The sequence below is a fragment of the Doryrhamphus excisus genome, linkage group LG11 (genome assembly GCF_037039965.1).
Source record: "Doryrhamphus excisus strain RoL-2023G ecotype Guam linkage group LG11, RoL_Dexc_Guam_v1.1, whole genome shotgun sequence".
In the NCBI taxonomy this organism is placed as follows: Eukaryota; Metazoa; Chordata; class Actinopteri; order Syngnathiformes; family Syngnathidae; genus Doryrhamphus; species Doryrhamphus excisus.
In genome coordinates, this window is record NC_136367.1 from 15,751,568 (window position 1) to 15,770,070 (window position 18,503).

At 42.3% G+C, this 18,503-nt stretch overlaps 1 long non-coding RNA gene across 2 annotated transcripts in view; it reads left to right on the forward strand.

Moving 5' to 3' along the window:
- LOC131097220 (uncharacterized) overlaps positions 1-18,503 on the forward strand; it is a 98,105-nt gene that overhangs the window by 75,138 nt on the left and 4,464 nt on the right. Inside the window, exons 3-5 of one of the 2 annotated variants that reach the window (XR_013629480.1) lie at positions 8,354-8,501; positions 17,833-17,907; positions 17,997-18,105. This is a non-coding gene — a long non-coding RNA (uncharacterized LOC131097220). The remainder of the gene's footprint in view (positions 1-8,353; positions 8,502-17,832; positions 17,908-17,996; positions 18,106-18,503) is intronic. The other variant, XR_013629481.1, reaches the window with a different exon arrangement.

Genomic DNA, 18,503 nt, shown 5'->3' on the forward strand with positions numbered 1-18,503 from the left:
CCTTTTTCAAATACAGTGGCAGTTTTACGACTGTATTCAACCAAATGTGCATGTATTGGACTGTAGGAGGAGGCCAAAGAACTTTCATATGTAGTCGTGACTAAAGATACTAGCATGCCAAAGATGACAATGCTGTTAGCCTGCAGCCACGCTACTACATGTTACTACATGTTACTATGGTACACATAATGTCATTGTATGGTCATATCCCCTTGTACTTCGGTACGAGGTACATTATTAAAAAAAACAAAACAAAAAAAAACCTTAAACTGCATTATGGAAAGCAGGAAGTGAACAAATGTAACAGTTACTGATTGTAAAAGTACCAGATGGAGGGGTAGGATTTCATAAGCTTTGCTTCTTCCTACTCCTTTTTGGACATGTGGAACTGGGAACTTATTATGGGATGCACTCAATTGTAATCTGATCCATGTTCAAATGAAATTAAACCATTACCATTACCATTATGTACAGCTCATCATGTGTCATCAGAAAAGTTGCAACACAAGTGAAAAGCCTTGTTTTTTTTTTCTCTCTCCATAATGTGCTTACATATGCACAAACGCTGGCTGCGTGACGTGCTTATGCGCACGTGAGTGAGCATGTGTGTCTGACTGAGTGACTGACTGACTGACTGACTGACAAAAGGCCCCCAGACGATGAAAGGATGACAATAGTTCACCCTTCCAGTGACATTCAGCATAGTACAGGAGCCATTAAGTTTTAAAGCTAAGCCTCGCTAACAGCAGGCCCCCATGCCGTTTAGACTCCTCTTCTGCAACACTTCAAATGACTGTGATGGACAGGAGTCAAGACACCACCCACCTTCAGTTTTTTTGTGTAGTGGAGCGCTGTGGCTTTGTCCCGTGTTGGCACAGTTGGCACCCTGCATGCATGTGTGTGTGTGTGTGTGTGCGTTGGACATTGAGGTCCTGAGAATGCGACTTGATTGACAAGTCTCATCAGGGATAACTTAATGGCACCACCATCAACCAATTAGAAGTCATCAAGGTCCCCAATTGAAAGTGGTTTATAAATAATGTATAGCCGCAGTAATACCACATAATCTGGATATCAGAAAGTCAAAGGTGGATGCATTATTAATGGGGCCAAATTGGACTTTAATAACTGTTCCACCGTGTCCCACACCGCAGCAGAATTAACTTATGTTAATATGCCTTTATTATTAATGGCCAGCCTTTTTCTAAAATGTTAACTGACTGGGTTGCTCCAGAGGCAGTTGCCAAGATTGACGAGCCTTGCGTATGGGGAGAAGAGGGTGTCTTACGGCAAAGGGGGGGCAGGGGGGTTGCTTATTTATTTATTCACCTACCTGTAGCACGTCAGCCCACATCATTGTGTCAGTAATTCCCTGGTAAAGCCATTAGGCGTGATCACAGAGGCCCAATTAGCTCTGCAATGTGTGAGATGACAATCGTATATCATTAGCTCCGTAATGGCATGCAGGAGCAAAGCCTCTTTAAAAACAAACATCAAGGCTATTACCGGGAATATATGCTGTCGTCAACAATGTTACTTCGACTATTCTGACTTGTGCTTTTTTTTTTATGCACGTGAAGTGTTATGGGACATTGGGGCAAATGTGCTCGGGGTTATTCACGATGAATGCATCGTCATTTCCAAACTCCGATATCTGCACCAAAATACAGTTTTTATACAAATGCTCCTGTTTAGACTATAAGCATCCTATATGTTTAGAGAGCCACGTGAAATGTCAAAAAGACTGCACTGTCACCCTGATTTAAATTCACTCATCCCACAGCTCAGTGGGGGCTCACGCTGAGCTTCTGAGACAATTTGGTAGAAGCATCTCTGAGGGTAGCCGATAGACTAGCTAATATGTTCTCTTACGGTATTTGCATAATGTCCATGGTGCATTGCCAGAGAGCTGTTCTGCTCCAGTTCCTCCTTGTAATATATCTGGCAGCATTTCTAAAATGCAGATGTCGCTGGCACTGGCTCACAAATCTGACGGTGAAGCTCCATCCGGAATATCAAAGGAAAAAGGATTTCAAAGTACTGGTATTTGGGGGGTTTTTTTTTCTGTTGTTTACCATCTGCTTTTGGAATTTGTCCTGCACACATCAAGTTGATTGGACTGTTATTTTATTTGGTGTGCAAGCAGTTGATTTTTCTGGTAGTACTCATGGAAGGACACACAGCTGACAGGAAACCATCAAACTCAACATCCTCTTATGAGCGCTTTTGTCTTCTTTACAGGTACACATTGGGTTGGTACATTTGCTGCCATTATTTCTATTCAATTTAAGGACTACAGTGGGTATGGAACTTTAGCACACTTTTAAAAACACCTAAAACAGACCTCCATATATATATATATAGTAAAGTAATGTGAACAATAACACATACAATTCAACTGAAAAACACAAAAACGGGAACAAAAAATTTCTTGTCAATCCATTGGAAGTCAGTGGAGGTCATTGCGTATACCAGTATAACAACATGATGGTCTTACACTTTACTAACAGCACTAAATTCATCACACAGCAACTTAAACTTGCAAAATTCCCCACTGAGGGACGAATAAACGCATTTTTTATCTTATCTTAAACCGGACCTATTATGCTTTGTATTGAGTTGTGGACTCCTATAGAGCAGCTACACACACTAACCAGAGCAAAAAGCTTTCTAGATCTCCCAGAATGTGCACCTATTCCAGCTGTATTTCTTTGGATTTTGTGGTTCCTGTGAAAATTATTGTTTAAAATGTATTCTATCCACGGCCCGCCTCAAGGCATGTCCACTCCATTGTGATTGGTCACATTTCCAAGTGCTTAGGAGGACTTCTGGTGTTCCGCCGCTAGCTCCAAACCCAACTTTATATGTTGTCATTATACTTTTTTCCGGGACTAACAGTGTTTAAAAAACCCAGGTAGACTCTTATGACTCTCGACACGACCACGTAACATTGGAAAGGCGTCGGGCTAGTCGAGCTGCATAGTCCAGTGTGAAATGCCGTTGACAGATTAAAATCGTTTTCTTTTACTGGTAAGGAATCAGGAACTCCAACCACTTGTACCTGATGTGTGTTATTAGAAATTGTAAACAAATGTAGCTTTGCTGTACACCCGAAGAAACACCTGTAAACCCAGGGCAGAGAGTCCTTCTGGCCTACAGCACACGCCCATATAAGGAAACCCGCCTATGTGCGACATCACAAATCTGTGGTTTTACAACGCCCTCTGAAATCGAGCGTTTTGAGCCATCTCAGGGCTCACTTCCAAATGTACAGACCTCATTATCTGAAACCAAAACAAATGTGAATGTTTGTCAAACTTTAATATTTCAGATCATCAAACTACTTATTAATATTAGCATACTTGGTAGACATGTTCAGCTGAAACCTTGTCTTTGTATGACCCGTCCTTTTACAGAGTATTTCAGCACAGTGAGTCATTTCTATTTCTAACATTCACTTCCCTTGAATGATTTTTTTTGCACTCCTGCACATTCAGTGCCGTTTGAATTATGATGCATGTATGCAAGCATATTTCCGAGACATCCACCTTTTTTTCACTAAGAATCATTTGGAGTATGCTTTCAGAAACCAGATCTCCTTTCAACGTCTAACTTTGGGTTTTTCAATATAAAGCTGCATGTTTTTTGTCTGTGTTCCTGTAGAGCTGCAGTCATTAGAGAAAATGGCACTTCTCAGAGGAAATGGCCATGCAATGATGTACCCGAAGAGGAGTTCAACAGCATTAGGTCACGGGTGCATTCAGACAAGGCTCCTCTCGCCTTGCTTAGCTGGAGTATCTTGTATAATAACACTTTTTTTTCAGTTTGATGAACTGCCACAGCATCTATGAAATAATTGACGTAGCTCTCAGTCTCCTCCTCTGTCACTCCCTCCTCATTAGTCATCTTGCCTCAATGCTCAGTTGACTTTGTGCGTGCTGTCAGTCGAGGCGTCTAATCGTCTGAAGTGGATGTTTTCTGCCTCAGTAACAGAAATTTGCAGGGCTACGGGGAAACAGCCGTGGAATTAAATGTGCTGTAGAGATTATGTGTGACAAGGCCTGTGTAAGCTAATGTGTTTTCCCAGTTTTTGACACCCAGTCAATATATTGACACCGTTTGTCACTACAGTACTGCTTCGGTGCGACGAGTGCGATGCAATCCAAGCCAGGTGACCTGTCATGCTTCGATTCACTGTCACAATGGCTTTGGGCAGGTGAAAATCCTAAAGCCCCAAAGGCTAATACTTATAGACATCGTCTTGACACTTTAAAATGTTCCTTCAAAGCATTCGGCTCCTCTCAGGTAAAATATATGCCTGAAAACTTGTGTTAGAAAGGTTACAAACTTTATTTATATTTACCAGGGATTGGCCTATAAATTGAATGTAGTCCCTCAACCAAAAATAGGCTGTAATGAAGTCAACTTCATTAAATTGAGTTAATCGACAAGCTTTCTGGCATATCCCAGGTCTGATTGGGGGGGGTCAAGCTTAAATGCCTTCTGAGGAAAGGCCCAGTGGGGCGGCTGCTTGGTGTGAGGGATGGAAGTAAGACAGAAATGTTCTTTACTACACAACATCGAGTCGAGCCAGTTCACGTCTGCAGTCATTGAATCTTGTACACATCCATCATGGTCTGGTTCTGAGCAGACAAAAAAAAAAAAGCTTAGAAATAGTGAGAACAGCAATGAACAGCACTGCAGCCCACCCATCATCAAAAACTAATCATTCTTCTTCTCATAATTATTATATTGCAGATTCATTTCATGCAGATTTTCTTTCTTCTTTGCCTTATTGATGCAGATTATTAATGTGATGAAAATTTGTCATTGATTAAATCATGAGCTGTACGGTGCTCAAGTGGTTAGCATGTAGGCCTCACAGCTAAGAGATCCAAGTTTGATTCCACACTCGGACATCTCTGTGTGGAGTTTGCATGTTCTCCCTGTGCATGCTTAATTGGCCACTCCAAATGTGAGTGTGAATGGTTGTTTGTCTATATGTGCCCTGTGATTGGCTGGCCACCAGTCCAGGGTGTACCCCGCCTCTTGCCCGAAGACAGCTGGGATAGGCTCCAGCACCCCCCGCGACCCTCATGAGGAAAAAGCGGTAGAAAATGAATGAATAAATCATGGGCTGCACGGTGTATCAAGTGGTTAGCGTGTAGGCCTCGCAGCTAGGAGACCCGAGTTCGATTCCACACTCAGCCATCTCTGTGTGGAGTTTGCATGTTCTCCCTGTGCATGTGTCGGTTTTCGCCGGGTACTCCGGTTTCCTCCCACATTCCAAAAACATGCTAGGTTAATTGGCCACTCCAAATTGTCCATAGGTATGAATGTGAGTGTGAATGGTTGTTTGTCTATATGTGCCCTGTAATTGGCTGGCCACCAGTTGTCTCCAGTCTCTCGCCTGCAGACAACTGGGATAGGCTCTAGCATACCCATGACCCTTGTGAGGATATGCAGTAAAAAATGAATGAATGATTAAATAATGGATTAAATTAGTACAACAAATATTTCCTAGAGCTACATTCTAAATCTGTAAATGCAATATTGATATTATTAGGAATGCTCTAATGAGGGTTTCCGATATTTATCACCCATGAGTAAAATCAGCTAATGGATTAAATGTCAATTTTTCGATGTATTTATGATTGTTATCAGCCAGGGGTGCCATATAAGCGGGAAAGGTTGGATAATTCCAAGGTCCGCTTACTGGCAAGCCCAAAAAAATAGATAATTATGAAAAAATGGTCTCAAGTACACGCATCAGTGGGCTTCCAGTGACAGATCTTTAATTCATTTATTTTTTTCAGAGTATTTGTTTAGCCTTCTGACTTTCATAATGAGTCTGCATTAGCTACTGTCAGCCTGGAAAGCATGCTAACTTTATATCACTCTCACAAATGTGAAGGTAAGAGGGAAGTTATGTCAAGAACCTGCACACAGAGATCGTAACAGGTTGCAGTAATACGAGCCACATGTGATTAGCGTTGAAAGGAATGTGCTTTTTGCACAGAAATTGTCCAATACCCTCAAAACTATCTATCCATGAATAGCCAAAATATTTGGTTTGTAATGTCAAAAACTAATGCATAAATGTGAAAAAGAAGACCTTTTAACTCTTTTTTTCTTCTATAAAGGAAAGATAATGAATGCCTCGAGTAGAGACGGTTTGTAATTAAAAGCCAAGCGTCCAAACAGCTCCTCCATTTTTTGCCATGTGACTCCTTTGTTCTTCTCTGTTGAAGATGGTGAGGGAGCTGTACCAGCAATGTCACTGCAAGAGTAAGGTTATCCTGGGCACGGGGATCTGTGTACAGAGTCAATCACAACTGTGCAAACCCATGATTGCCATTGACATTTACTGGGGCCCATTTCCAATTAATCTTCAAGGGCCTCCACCTCTTGAAGCCTGATTACGATTCCCCCCCCCTGACAAACTGGCTAATTTGTAATTGGGCATGTGTCTGGCAGAGGAGGCTCCTTCATTGCTCCGAGATGAAGACATAGTCAAAAAGCATGCAAATGGAAGGACCGCCTGTCTGCATCCTTAAATCATTTTCATACATACATAATTTATCGCTGAAGATAACTTAATCGTATGACAATTTTAGTGCAATAGCTGCATAAACCTAGCTATGTTAGCTTGTATTGACTAATACGGCTCACAATTCAACACAAAGACATGTAAGGTTTCTTCTTAACACTCTGGTTCTGCAAATGCTTCTCATGCAGGGAATTTATTTTTTTGTTTTTTTTTTCATCCTGTCTTCCCAACTCTGCCACACCATTGCAGCTGAATCATGAGAGTGGAATATAAGTGTTATTCCCTAACTGTCTCCTGGAACAGTTTGATAACGCCAATCCCACTCCATCCCATCCTCCCATCTCTCCTCCTGCCACCTTCCCCGACTCCTCCTCCCTCTGCTCCAGGCTGATGTGCTCTGCAGACCAGTGCCCACAGTGAAGCCACCCTGGAATCTTATCTTCTGCCCAGGCTCAGTCCTTGGTGGTGCATGCATGCCTGCCCAGAGCTGCTTTGCATGCCTTTTGTGCATATGTATCTGTATATGTGTTACTGTATGTATGTGTGTGTTGTCATTTTTATATTTAGTCTTACCAATCAGTCTTATAACCAATTATAGTGATTTTTTTATAAGTGAAAAGACAAGTTCTATTACTTAATAAATCATGCTGTTTCATTATTGAATGCAGTATATCATTAGTCAAAACAAATGCATATTTAACTGTTATGATGCATTTTCAAGTATTAACTAATAAGGCATTCAAAAGACGCATTCAAAGATTCATTCATTTTCTACCGCTTTTCCTCACGAGGGTCGTGGGGGGTGCTGGAGCCTATCCCAGCTGTCTTCGTGCGAGAGGCGAGGTACACCCTGGACTGGTGGCCAGCCAATCACAGGGCACATATAGACAAACAACCATTCACACTCACATTCATACCTATGGACAATTTGGAGTCGGCAATTAACCTAGCATGTTTTTGGAATGTGGGAGGAAACCGGAGTACCCGGAGAAAACCCACGTATGAACAGGGAGAACATGCAAACTCCACACAGAGATGGCCGAGGGTGGAATTGAACTCGGGTCTCCTAGCTGTGGGGCCTGAGCGCTAACCACTAGATCACCGTGCAGCCCTGATTATTCATTAATTCATAAATTTTCTACCGCTTATCCTAACGTAATGTTACTGTAATGTTCGGTGAAACACACGATCAGCAAACTTGATCAGCGGAACAACAGGCTTTTATTGCAGGTTTGAGTCATTGCATCCCTCATAAACAGCAAAATGAAACTCAATTCGGAACCCTTGACATCATTTCCTGTCCCTGTTCCCCTAGGTAGCACATATATTATAGCAACACACATGAGTACATGTCTTACTTATATCTAAAATGACTTATTTTCTGTTATTATGTCTATTATATTGGCTAATAGGTGGTCGAGTAGTTAGCGCGCAGACCTCACAGCTAGGAGACCAGGGTTCAATTCCACCCACGGGCATCTATGTGTGTAGTTTGCATGTTCTCCCCGTGCATGCGTGGGTTTTCTCCGGGTACTCCGGTTTCCTCCCACATTCCAAAAACATGCTAGGTTAATTAGCGACTCCAAATTGTCCATAGGTATGAATGTGAGTGTGAATGGTTGTTTGTCTATAGGTGCCCTGTGATTGGCTAGCGACCAGTCTAGGGTGTACCCCGCTTCTTACCCGGAGACAGCTGGGATAGGCTCCAGCACCCCCAAATGATAAATGAGGGATTACAGTATACGGTATACATTTTTGCTAATCTTTAACAAAACACAAAGCTCATTTTCCTCATGTTTCCAGCTTGCTTGTGTGTACAACCCCGCTATTCTACAACATGAGACAACACACGTCGATCACCCTGACCCTCAAACACCCAGAATACGACAAGAAAAACAAACAGAAGGAAGGAGACAGATGCCCCAGAGCGCCTATCATCTCAACAATTGACGTGAGTAATAATCAACATCTCCATCGGCACGCCATTCAAATTTTTTCCCATCGACACCTTAAGATATCGCTGGAGGCATTGTTCATTTTTGTTCCACATGGCTGTCACTGCGCGAGTATCACGCACACGAATGCCCTCCAACACCACATCACATCTTGTACTCGAACACACACACACACAAAAATGCATACACTTACGGTACAATTTCACCCCGTTTCATGGCGAAATGGCTATTGACATTTGAGTTTGTATTAGAAAGATGGAATAGGTGATGGAGGGGAGGTGGACATAAAAGAGCCCAGTTGGAGACGCAATCTCATAGAAATATGCGTTCCCTTGTTTGGGATTTTATTAATATGACGAACCAACAGCAAATCATCACGTTGACAGGTGGCAATGGAGCAGTTTTCGGCATGGTGATTTAGAAGCCTTTGTTTTCTTTTTTTTCTTTCTTAACTTTTAAGCTGCACCCGTCATTTTTTTTTCTCCTACAGGATTGTTTGGGACAAGGAAGGACAGGATTACCTTGTCCTTGTCTCTTTTTGTGTGTTTATCTCTCTGTGATGGAGGTCATTCTCATCATTTCTCAATCAAAATAGTGATCCCTAATACCCTAATAGTTTCACTTCATTTAGCAAAGATGATAGAGATTAATATAAATACATCTCCACATCCCATATGACAGGTTATCACTTAGCTAATGATGTTTTGTTGACGACCACATTAGCTTGCCTAATTTTACTTTCACAAGAAGTATTAAGGCAAGCGTGATGTTAATTTTGAACGCCTAATGAGCTCGGTAGGAGCATGTTCATTAAATAATTCTTGTTACATGTGAAGGTAAGATTAAGCAGCTCATTCTAAAATCAATTTAGTTTAAATATTTAAGGAAGGCCATCACGGTAATAACTGACAGGGTCTATCAAAGCTGTCAAAGCTTCTCAGTGTGCTGAGGATTTGATAGAAAAAAACCCTGAAATGTGCTTGGCATACAATATGTGGCCTGTACTACAATATTATGTCCTCATTTTGGTTGATTATCACATGAATTTATGGTGCCCATACTTGGAAATGATCATGTATGGAATGGTAATGGTAATGGTTTTATTTCATTTGAACATGCATCAGATTACAATTGAATGCATCCCATAATCAGTTCCCAGTTCCACATGTCCAAAAGGAGTAGGAAGAAGCAAAGCTTATTAAATCCTACCCCTCCAATTGGTACTTTTACAATCAGTAACTGTTACATTTGTTCACTTCCTGCTTTCCATAATACAGTTTACTTTTACAATCAGTAACTGTTTCATTTGTTCACTTCCTGCTTTCCATAATACAGTTAAATTTTTTGTTTTTGTTTTTTTTTAATAATTAGTACAAGGTGATATGACCATACAATGAGATTATGTCATCAATATGTTTGTCAAACAGCTAAACAGGGTAATGAAAGTGGGGAAATACAATACCAGTAAAAGTTTGGACACAATTTCTGATGGAATACATGCCAAGATTTTGATCCGTAACGTATGATGGATGAGAAAAACATTGGTAACCTTATTTCGAGCCACTTATCAGTGGTACATTATTATCCGGTATGTGTTTTGAAACCGTAACTGATAAGCAACCATTCATTCATTCATTCATTTTCTACCGCTTTTTCCTCACGAGGGTCGCGGGGGTGCTGGAGCCAATCGCAGGGCACATATAGACAAACAACCATTCACACTCACATTCATACCTATGGACAATTTGGAGTCGCCAATTAACCTAGCATGTACGGGGAGAACATGCAAACTCCACACAGAGATGGCCGAGAGTGGAATTGAACGCTGGTCTCCGAGCTGTGAGGTCTGCGCGCTAACCACTCGACCGCCATGCAGCCCGATATGCAACCATTCCAACAAAATGTTTTTAATCTATTTTTTATTCCTACGTGTGGAGCTTTCATGTTCTCCATGTCAGGTTAAACGGAGACTTTAAATTCCTCATAGCTGTGAAACTGTGAAGCCCGGCTGGGATAGGTTCCAGCTAACCTTTGGTCCTGAAAAGAAGCTGCAGAAAATAAATGAAAGATAAATTTTTCCGGCTTAACTAATTTGGTTTCAAAGTGAGACAGATATGTATTATCATTCAAACACGGACTTAGCATCAGCATTTTTCCACCTCATCATTTTCATAATGTGGAATTTCCACATGAATGTGATAGAATTGCACCTCTTTCTTCCTGTTGGATATACATAAATTGGAATGGAAGCATCAATTCCGGCACACGCTTCAGAGACATCTGTTCCCTGCAGGCTTTGTGTCAGAGTTGCACTTGCAGGCAGGTGTATTGCCTTTGTGTTTCAGACAGGGGAGCCGAATAGTGCGGTGTCGAGGAGATCGATGCACCCTGGGAAGTGTTGTCTCTGCCTCTGCATGACATGATAGTGCAGTAGCAGCAGTACCAAAAATCCACTGAACCCCTACCGGAGGTATAACAAGTCGTACTTGGTATCAAAATGTTCGTTAGAACCTCTACTTTTCAGAACTGGTGTTGTACTTTGAAAAAGTTGTGTATAACATAGTCAATTAACCCCTTTATTGCCGAAACACGCAAAAAAACGACACTTCCTCATACCTTCAATTTATTCAACCCAGGCACTATAAAACTTTGTTTGATGCCACTACAATGCTATTTCTTTATTAACAGAGGTCTGTGGATATCATCTGGACATCAGTGGTGGTGTAAAAATCCCAAGGGGGGTAGTCTGGGGCCCCAAAATGGGGATTTTAGCCCCTTTTTCTACTTTTTCTTCAGGAAAACACCCCTTGTGAGCCCAATTTCAACTCAGATAAGGAGTGTTTGGTATCAAAATGTTCGTTGGAACCTCTTCTTTTCAAAACTGGTGTTGTACTTTGAGAAAAATTTGTGTAACATGGTCAATTAACCCCTTTATTTCAGAAACACATTAAAAACGAAACTTCCGTACACCTTCAATTTCTTCGACCCAGTCACTATAAAACTTTGTTTGATACCACTACAAGACTATTTCTTTATTAGTAGAGGTCTGTGGATATCATCTGGACATCAGTGGTGGTGTAAAAATCCCAAGGGGGGTAGTCTGGGGCCCCAAAATGGGGATTTTAGCCCCTTTTTCTACTTTTTCTTCAGGAAAACACCCCTTGTGAGCCCAATTTCAACTCAGATAAGGAGTGTTTGGTATCAAAATGTTCGTTGGAACCTCTTCTTTTCAGAACTGGTGTTGTACCTTGCTAGCAAGCTTGAAGAACGTTGCCAGAAGGAAACAGTTCTGAAATCAGAAGCCTACACACGAACTGCATACATAATTGATGGAATGAGTCTTGTACAAAGTGTGAATGAAACACACTTCCAGACATTCGATGATTTGGGACAGATCATCTTGAAAAGACTGACCAGACTATTGAAAAATCCAGACTTGCATATTGAAGTCGAAACGGTGGTCTTTGACCGTTATGATGTAGATGCAAGCTTGAACATCAAGGGAGGAGAAAGACAACGACGTGGGGACAGCCATGAACATAGAGCTTCCCACAAGGTAATTGGGAATAGGAAAGTTCCTAACTACAAACAGTTTCTCAAGTCCGGAAAGAATAAAGCAGAACTGATATATTTTCTTAGTCAATATATAGAGGCGAGAGCACCTGACATGATTGCACCAGACTGCGATCATCAGACGTGATTGCTGGGGGTTAACCGAACCCAGAGACAGTGAAACAAATATCTGCTGAAGGACCTTGTACGATGGAGAACCTGGCTTCGACACAAGCTGAAGCCGACACAAGAATTGTGTTACATGCAACACACTCAGCTTCCTTTCCACGGACCATCGTCAGATGCGATGACACTGATGTCCTTGTGTTGCTGTTGCATTATCAGAGTGGAGGAATGTTGAGTCGGGAGGTCTACATGCACGCAGGTCATGCCGGAAAATTCACCACAAAAGAGAGATTCATTCCAGTGACTAAGATTGCTGAAGAAGTAGGGCCATTACTCTGCTCCATTTTGCCAGCAATGCACGCCCTTTCAGGATGTGACACTACTAGCGGATTTTTCAAAATAGGGAAACGAACTGCATTCAATGCGCTTCAAAAGCATCAAGATGAGTTGAAAGGCCTTTCTGAATTCAACAGTCCTGGACCAGATGTGGGAATGGATTCTGCAAGAAAATTCGGTATCCTCATTTACAAAGGTCGTAAGGACAGACATTGCAAAACTTTGGATGAATTGCGTCTCATCCACTCATCAACAACCGACAAGCCAGTGGTGTCACTCCCTCCTACAGAGGATGCTTTTCAACAGCACGCACTCCGGGCAAAATATCAGACCATGGTATGGTGCAGCAGCCACATAGCAAAACCTGAAGTTGGGGACCCCTGTGCATATGGCTGGACCAAGAGTGGAGAAAACCTTGTGTGCATTCGAACTTTGAAGGAATCGGCTCCCAGTGATCTGAGGAACCTCACTCATCTGTACTGTCAAGATTCAAGCTGTATTGATGGAGCGAAATGTCCATGTCTCCAGGTTGGACTTCCGTGCATCGAAGCATGCAAATGCAGTGACTGCCCGAATACTGTCCGTGTTGAGCAAGATAATGGGGATGGGGATGGGGATGGCAGAAGCGATGAAAACTAGCATTGGTCTCATTGGTCAATATTTGGTAGCAGGCACTTTTTTACTGGTAAAGAAAATACTGCTAAGCTGTTTCAAACAGGTAAACGAGTTTTGAAGTGACCTTCAGAGTCCGAGTACAGTTACAAATTCACTGGTGTTTGCAACAGGATCTTTTTCCCGAAAAAAAGTAGAAAAAAGGGGCTAAGATAAAAGTTTTGGGGGCCCAAGACTAGCCCCCTGGGATTTTTACTGCACCACTGGTGTACAGATTGTTTCTTCAGACATTTGCTAAAAAGAAATAAAGCACTTTATCGAGATCAAACAAAGTTTTATAGTGACTGGGTCGAAGAAATTGAAGGTGTACGGAAGTTTCGTTTTTAATGTGTTTCTGAAATAAAGCGGTTAATTGACCATGTTACACAAATTTTTCTCAAAGTACAACACCAGTTCTGAAAAGAAGAGGTTCCAACGAACATTTTGATACCAAACACTCCTTATCTGAGTTGAAATTGGGCTCACAAGGGGTGTTTTCCTGAAGAAAAAGTAGAAAAAGGGGCTAAAATCCCCATTTTGGGGCCCCAGACTACCCCCCTTGGGATTTTTACACCACCACTGATGTCCAGATGATATCCACAGACCTCTGTTAATAAAGAAATAGCATTGTAGTGGCATCAAACAAAGTTTTATAGTGCCTGGGTTGAATAAATTGAAGGTATGAGGAAGTGTCGTTTTTTTGCGTGTTTCGGCAATAAAGGGGTTAATTGACTATGTTATACACAACTTTTTCAAAGTACAACACCAGTTCTGAAAAGTAGAGGTTCTAACGAGCATTTTGATACCAAGTACGACTTGTTATACCTCCGGTAGGGGTATCTCGAAAACTAGAGCACTTTTTGGCCACCTGCTACTCCCCTATGAGGTTCTACCATAAAGGGAAAGGTCACCTAGCTAGCGTGGCCGGACACCTGTGTCCATTTCAGTGCAGTGATGCACGCACGTGCTCATGCAAGCTTTACATCCATCATCATTTTCGCACCATTCCCCATCCTATTTAAAGCCGAAGAAACATCGCCTTAAGTATTCCAACTTTGACAAAAATGCAGTGAATTTAAATACAATCACTACATAAGTATAAGTTAGTACTTTCTTCTTGTCATCTGCATGAATGAGTTGAGAAGGAGGAGAAGGGCGGCATTACTGAACTCAGCTCCTTGTGATGTGTCTTTCCCTATGGGCTTACTATATCCAGATTAAAGGAGAGTTCACAGATAGGCGACAGGCTCCAACACCCATATCCAATCAGACGGTTCCCCGAGGGCAACCATGTGGTGCACACATATGTGGCAACAGTCGCACCGCATGACACCCAAGTGTCCTCCAGGAGTCCTCCACAAGAATCATGAGAAGCCGTTAGCAATATTCCAGCATCTGTATTAAAAGATGAAGACTTGCTAAAGAATGTGTTGGGCTTTACTTTCAGTGTAGCCGTGATCACAAACGGGAAGACAAAGGGAGCAAAGGGGTTGCTGCTGAATGAAGGCTCACACTTGTCACTGCTTCTGCTTCCTTCTGCTCAAGTGCCTTTGTGGAAGTCTGTGGAAGACTGCTTACTTCTTTTGTGCTGTCTTCATGTGACAACATTCATTCATTCATTCATTTTCTGCCGCTTCCCCCTAATGGGGTAGCGGGGGTGCTGGAGCCTATCCCAGCTGTCTTCGGGCATGAGGCGGACTGGTCAGGACTGGTCGCCAGCCAATCACAGGGCACATATAGACAACCACCACACACATATATAGACAACAACCACATTCATACCTATGGACAATTTAGAGTCGCCAATTAACCTAGCATGTTTTTGGAATGTGGGAGGAAACCGGAGTACCCGGAGAAAACCCACGCATGCACGGGGAGAACATGCAAACTCCACACAGAGATGGCCGAGGGTGGATTTGAACTAGCTGTCATACCTGTGCACAAATCACTCATCCTCTGTACAGCCAACACAACTGGTCAGTAATGTTACTGTAATGTTCAGTGAAACACACGATCAGCAGACTTGATCAGCGGAACAATAGGCTTTTATTGCAGGTTTTTAGTCATTGCATCCCTCATAAAAACACAGCAAATTGAAACTCAATTCTGAACCCTTGACATCACTTCCTGTCCCTGTTCCCCTAGGTAGCACATATATTATAGCAACACACATGAGCACATGTCTTATTTATATCTAAAATGGCCAGCAGACTTGATCAGCGGAACAACAGGCTTTTATTGCAGGTTTGAGTCATTGCATCCCTCATAAAAACACAGCAAAATTCAATTCAATTCTGAACCCTTGACATCACTTCCTGTCCCTGTTCCCCTAGGTAGCACATTTATTGCAACACACATGAGCACATGTCTTATTTATATCTAAAATGGCCAGCAGACTTGATCAGCGGAACAACAGGCTTTTATTGCAGGTTTGAGTCATTGCATCCCTCATAAAAACACAGCAAAATTCAATTCAATTCTGAACCCTTGACATCACTTCCTGTCCCTGTTCCCCTAGGTAGCACATATATTATAGCAACACACATGAGCACATGTCTTATTTATATCTAAAATGGCCAGCAGACTTGATCAGCGGAACAGCAGGCTTTTATTGCAGGTTTTTAGTCATTGCATCCCTCATAAAAACACAGCAAAATGAAACTCAATTCTGAACCCTTGACATCACTTCCTGTCCCTGTTCCCCTAGGTAGCACATTTATTGCAACACACATGAGCACATGTCTTATTTATATCTAAAATGGCCAGTAGACTTGATCAGCGGAACAACAGGCTTTTATTGCAGGTTTGAGTCATTGCATCCCTCATAAAAACACAGCGAAATGAAACTCAATTCTGAAGCCTTGACATCACTTCCTGTCCCTGTTCCCCTAGGTAGCACATTTATTGCAACACACATGAGCACATGTCTTATTTATATCTAAAATGGCCAGTAGACTTGATCAGCGGAACAACAGGCTTTTATTGCAGGTTTGAGTCATTGCATCCCTCATTAAAACACAGCGAAATGAAACTCAATTCTGAAGCCTTGACATCACTTCCTGTCCCTGTTCCCCTAGGTAGCACATTTATTGCAACACACATGAGCACATGTCTTATTTATATCTAAAATGGCCAGTAGACTTGGTCAGCGGAACAACAGGCTTTTATTGCAGGTTTGAGTCATTGCATCCCTCATAAAAACACAGCGAAATGAAACTCAATTCTGAAACCTTGACATCACTTCCTGTCCCTGTTCCCCTAGGTAGCACATATATTATAGCAACACACATGAGCACATGTCTTATTTGTGGCTTATTTTCTGTTATTATGTCTACTATATTGGCTAATATGAGTGTAAAGATTGTAAATAGGTTAAAAGGTTGTGAACAGTGCTCTATGTTCTAACTGGGAAAATGAAGGAAAAAATCCCACCTAAAATCCACTTATCGCGGTTGGATCTGGAACCAATGATAAACGAGGGATTACAGTATACGGTATCCATTTTTGCTAATCTTTTTTGCTCATTTGTGTATAACCCCGCTATTCTACACAACCTACGTCGATCACCCTGACCCTCAAACACCCAGAATACGACATGAAAAACAAACAGAAGGATAAAAATACAAATATACGATTGTAACGCCATCACGTCCATGGCAACACAGTGTCAGTTTCTGGACTGCTGCATTTGGTGAACCAAGACGACCAAATCAGCCAGCAGCACTTCCTAGAGCCATCACACTTGATCGGTGTGTGAAGGAATCACACCGGGCGACCGTTTCCCTCTCATCTCCTTTCTTGCCTGCGACAGAAGCGACGCAAAACCTCAGCTCACATTTTCACTGACAAAAGAGGTGACAGTGAAGAGAAAGTGAAAAGGCTATAATAAATGCTACGGGAGAGGTACAAGAAAGAGAGCGCAGCGTCTGAAAACGGTAACCTTTTTCAGATGCTGATTTGGTATTCATTATTAATGACCTTTCCCTACCTGAGCTAAGCTGTTGCCAGGAAGCCCCCTTTTGTGTTTGAGCCTGCCAGAAGCTGGGGGACAGGCGCTCCAGCCTTGTTCAGACTTGTTGCCTGATGGATTTCTTCACTCGGTATGTGTCTTTTTCACACACACACTGTTTAATTTGTCCTGCTGAGTCCACATGCTGAGTAAAGAATAGTAGGAACATATGTGGGCATGGTGTTAAAGTTCAGAGAAGCATGCTGGAAACAAATTAGGGATCAGACAGGGAGGATTGGTGTTGTGGTATTTGCGTTGTCTATCACTATACCTGGCAGGAAAGAAGACGGGCATGCAGTGTGGTACACAGTGTCCTCCGCCACACTCACTCATCTCGTAGTCAATGCTTTTGATCTCATCAAAAGGCATTCACATGCTAATTGAACTCCAAGACCAACCATGCGTACAACGCATTTCTATGCATGTTAGTGAATCTGAACGATCGCCGAAAATGTGCTCATCCATGCTCGCTGTTCTGTTCACAGTGGTTACACCCTAGCATCGTCAGTACACTGTGAAAGACATTCTGCTAAGTACATTCAAACTTCACAGCCAGCCAGAAGAGTGGATGGGGCTATTTATCGCTCCTTCTGTTTATCTTGTAGTCCCTTTGCATCAATCTGTCTGCCTCTGTCCATGTGTTCTTTTTGCAGGTATTCTGATTCTTCTGGTTATTGTTGTGGAGTCAAACATCTGCGAGGACTTGTCGTTTTTCTCTCTAAGGCTCGGTAGGTTTTCATCTCACCTCTTTTTGCAGGTAACATATTTAATTGCAGTGAGGAGAGTTTCTCCTGAACTGATTTAACTCCATGCTCAGTCTTCCCAACTATGGACTGCAGACAGCCTTGTTGCTGTAAGACCTCCACAAAGCTCACAATGAGGACAGATACTTGCCCAGTTTGCCCAGGCTGCACGGTGGACAATTGGTAAGCATGCGGTAAGGCCTCACAGCTAGGAGACCCGAGTTCAATTCCACCCTCTCCCTCTGCATGCGTGGGTTTTCTCCGGGTACTCCGGTTTCCTCCCACATTCCAAAAACATGCTAGGTTAATTGGCCACTCCAAATTGTCCATAGGTATGAATGTGAGTGTGAATGGTTGTTTGTCTATATGCGCAGAGTGTACCCCACTTATCGCCTGGAGACAGCTGGGATAGGCTCCAGCATACCCATGATCCTTGTGAGCATATTCATTCATTCATTCATTTATTTTCTACCGCTTTTTCCTCCCAAGGGTCCCTGGGATAGGCTCCAGCACCCCCCCCCCATGAGGATATGCAGTAGAAAATGAATCAATGAATGATAAAAATAATTAATTATGATTAA